Raw genomic sequence first — 4,408 nt, 5'->3', positions numbered from 1 at the left:
GGGTTTCTCTGTGTAGCCCTGGCTGTCCTGGAACTCACTCTGTAGACCAGGCTGGCCTTGAACTCAGAAATCCACCTGCCTCTGCCTCCCAAGTGCCACCACTGCCTGGTAGTTTTGACATTTTTAAAAATTATTTTGTATGTATAAGTGCTTTTACCTGCATGCGTATGTATTTACATATGAGTATGTAAGCATGTATACCCGTGTATTTAGTGCCCTCAGAGTCTGTAGAATCCCTTGGGACTAGAGTTAGAAGTGGTTGTGAGACAGCATGTGGGTGCTAGGTATAAAATCCAGGTCCTCTGGGACAGCAGTCAGTGCTCTTAACCAAGGAGCCACTTGTCCAGCCCTCCAGTGTTTCCTCTGAGACAGATTCTGGGTCTCATTATGTCATCAAGAATGACCTTGAACTCCTCATCCCCCTGCTTCTAGCTCTCAAGGGCTGGGATTATGAGCTCACTCTGCCATAGCTTGACCGACTCCAGGTTCCTTGCTGAATATAAACTTCCTCTTATCACACAGTCATGGCCTTGAGGGCATGTGTGTCTTCTCTTAATTGGCTTCTAGGCATCCTCCCAGGTTACTCCAGTGCCTGGAGCAGTCGACGCACGTCCCAGGAATGAGCATTTTTGCCTGCAACTGGTGGAAAGTATGCCTTTGAAGCTTGGGTGCTGTCGATGTGGGCCGTGTGCACCGACTCGCCGCCACGTGAGACGGTTGCACAGCCGGCACATTCATGCCACGCCTTTTAACTTGCTAACTCCTGAAACTCTATTTCGTTCCTTTAAATATTATTTGTTTTTTATTTGTGTGTATGGGTGTGTGTGAGTGTGTGTGCACACACGTGCATGAGTACACACACAAGTATGTGCCTGTGAAGACAGGAAGAGGATGTTGGATCCCCTGAAGCTGGAGTTACAGGTGTTTGTGAGCCGCTTGACTGATATGGGGGCTGGAAATGGAACTCAGGTTCCTGAGAAAGGAGCTTGTATCTCCAGCTGGTAACCCAAAGAGAGGGTGGATCTCCCCCAACAGACCGTGTATCCCAAAGCAAGTGTTATGTGGTAGTTTAGGGGCCTTGGAACTGAATATACCTCCCTATAGCACAAGAACTCTTGGATCTGATTGCCTCTCCCATCAGAAGTGGGGTCCTTGGGGCGCAACATATCTCTCTAGCTCCTAGCTCACAAGTTCTGAAACTTCAGGGGACAAATTGGCTTTCCCTGAATAAGCCGAGTTCAAGATAAGGAGTTCCATCACTAGCTCTGGGGGTGAAAGGGCAAAGGGCAAGCCATTCCAGTAGCAGACCAGGCTAGCTCTTCTCCATCAGACTGGTGACTTCCGAGGCTATGGCTGGGTCTCCCTGACACCTCTGCATCTCCACCACCTGCCCATCTCCTCCACACTCCTCCCACCACAGTGACCATCAAAGCCAGGCTGGGCTGTCACAGCTTTGTGAGCACTGGGGAACCTCACACTGAATTAAGGCAGCCGCTCAGGGATCACTAGTCACTAAGAGGTGGTGTGTGGAAGGGCAAGGTCCAGCAGGATGACCTGGTCCCTGCAACCCTGAGGCTCCCTAGCCAAGCCAGTTTCAAGTCTCAGGTCTTGGCCCTGCTGCACTTTGCACGAATGTAACTCACCAGTCCCCGTAGGTAGAGGCAACCGCGGAGCTGAGGAGTACCTTGCCCTGTTACATGACCAGGAAGAAGGCAGCCGGGATGCCCACTGTGCAGGCACACCTTACCCAGCTTTGCAAAAGGGAACAAGAGACAGATTCTGCAGGGAGAGGTGTAGAGAGGGACACCCAGGTTTCTGGCAAGGAGTCCAGGTGACGTTGGCTCCCTAGACAAGACCTGCCAGAGGGCGGAGTGCCTGCTAGGGAGGTTGCGAACAGAAGAGGAGCAGGCACTGACGCCCACCGCAAGGGAAAAAAAAAAAAAAAGGCGAACCTTGGTTCCAGCTTCTTGCCCTGGTATAGCCATCTCTTTCTACTAGGCACAAGGTTCAAGTCCCATGTATACTCTAAGCCCTCTCGAGGTCGGACAAACGCAGGCTACAGATCAAGCCACGTGAGCAGTAAGGGGTGCTGTTCCTTTAAACTTCGCCCAGTGGAGGGTGTGGCCTAGGTTGCAGGTGAGCTGCGTTGCCACATCAGCAGGGCTAACCCTGCCCTGTCCCCTCCCCCCCCCCCAAGGGAGGCTCCAGAGGCCCCAGAGGATGGTGGGAAATAAGTGGGGAGAAAGCCAATCAAGTTGGTAGTTGGCAGGAACTCTGATGGAGGAGATGGCCGCGGGGGTGGGTGAGGAAGCTGTGTGTGTGAGTGGAGTGTCCGTGACCCAACAAGTCACCCTGTGTCTTAAGGGTGGCTGTGAATGTTCCAGAATGTGCAGAACTGTGTGCAAAATACATGCATGTCTCAATGGTCCAGTTACAATCTGGTTTAAGTATGAAGCTTGTGTGTGAGAGTATGTGAATGTCAACTTAGGTCATCTCCACCTGTGATCCCAGCACGGGGAGGGGAGGGGGCGGGGTGGGGGTGGGGGTGGGGGTGGGACAGAGACGAGGACTGCGGAAGTCTGAGGCTAGCTTGATCTACCCAGTGAATTCCAGGACGATAGTGAGGCGTTGTCTCTAAAAGAAAACAAAAAGTGAATGTCACCACATACTTTCTGTGTGGGTGTGTGGACGTCTTTTCCTGTGTGTGTCTTCAATCCCTGCACTCCGTAGAGGCAGGAGGGTTAGGAGTTCAAAGTCACCCTCACCTACAATTGCGGGTCAGGCTATGTTTTGGGTGACCATGTTTGAAAGCTACAGCCAAAAGGACGAGGGGTGTGTCCCTGTGTGCAGTGGATGGGTGCGTGTGTGTGTGTGTGAGTGTGTGTCTGAGGGCCTGCTCTTGGCGGGTGTGTATGCCAGAGTGAGAATGTCAGAGCATGTGCCTTTGTGTGGACAGAGCTGGGTGTAAAAATGTGTGTGGCCAGGAATGGGGGCGCACGATTTACTTACTCCTGGGACTCAGAGGCCACAGGCAGGCAGATCTCTGAGTCTGAGGTCAGCCTGGTCTAATATATAGTGAGTTCCAGGACAGCTAAGGCTACACAGTGGAACCCGTCTCTAAATAATAAATAAACCTTAAAAAAAAAAAAGAAAAAAGAAAAGCAAACAAACAAACAAACAAGTTATCAGCATTCCGCTGAGGCAGGAGCGGACAGACAGACAGACAGATAGGTGTATGGATGGGTGGATTTATGAGTGTGCCTAGCTGTCTGTGGCTGACAGTATGACCACCCCTGAGCATGAAGGAGCATGTGGCTTTTTGTGACCAACCAACTGAACCAGTGTGTGTGTGTGTGTGTGTGTGTGTGTGTGTGTGTGTTAATGTATGTGTATTTTAGAGAGTATGCATGATATCGTGTATATGAGTATGTGTGTATGTGTGTGAGAGTGTGTTCATGTGTGTATTCGTGTGTGTGTAACAGAATGTGTGTGAGTGCATCTCAATAGAGTCTGTGAGTGTGTATATGAGAGAATGCATGTGTGTGTATGACAGTATGTGTGTGAGCATGTGTGTGTATGTGTGAGAGAGCATGCATATATATGCATGTGTGTGTGTGTGTGTGTGTGTGCGTGCGTGCTAAAGATGGAACCTAGGGCATGAGGCATAGTAGACATGCACGCTGCCACTGAGCTATGTGGTCATCCCAAGGTCATCCCAAGATTCTGCCCAGGTTTCTAACTCATGACGCTCCTGCCTCAGCGGAATGCTGATAACTTGTTTGTTTGTTTGCTTTTTCTTTTTCTTTTTTTTTAAGATTTATTTATTATTATATGTAAGTACACTGTAGCTGTCTTCAGACACTCCAGAAGAGGGAGTCAGATCTCATTACAGATGGTTGTGAGCCACCATGTGGTTGCTGGGATTTGAACTCAGGACCTTTGGAAGAGCAGTCAGTCCCCTTAACCGCTGAGCCATCTCACCAGCCCCAAAATATTTATTTTTAAACTTATCTGTTTATATACTTTTCATATATGGGTGTGGTGTCTGCATCTACTTCTGCGCACCAGAAGAGGACACCAGATCCTGTAGTGGTTGTGAGCCACCATGTGGGTGCTGGGAGTTAACTCCAGATCTCTGGAAGACCAGTCCGTGCTCTTAACCCCTGAGCCATCTCTCCAGAACCAAACTCTTTTTACTTCTAATTATGTATGTATGTTCACATGCGGGTATGTGCAAGTGAATGATGACGGCAGGTTCCCATGGGGACCAGAGGTGTCAGATCCCCTTGGTCCCCCGCCCCCCACCCCAACTGTAGTTACAGGCAGTTGTGAGCTGCCTGACACGGTGTTGGGAATCGAACACAGGCCCTACGGAAGAGCAGCAAGCAATGATAACCACTGAGCTATC

The sequence above is a fragment of the Mus pahari genome, chromosome 6 (genome assembly GCF_900095145.1).
Source record: "Mus pahari chromosome 6, PAHARI_EIJ_v1.1, whole genome shotgun sequence".
NCBI classification, from domain to species: domain Eukaryota; kingdom Metazoa; phylum Chordata; class Mammalia; order Rodentia; family Muridae; genus Mus; species Mus pahari.
This window is presented reverse-complemented; position numbering follows the sequence as displayed.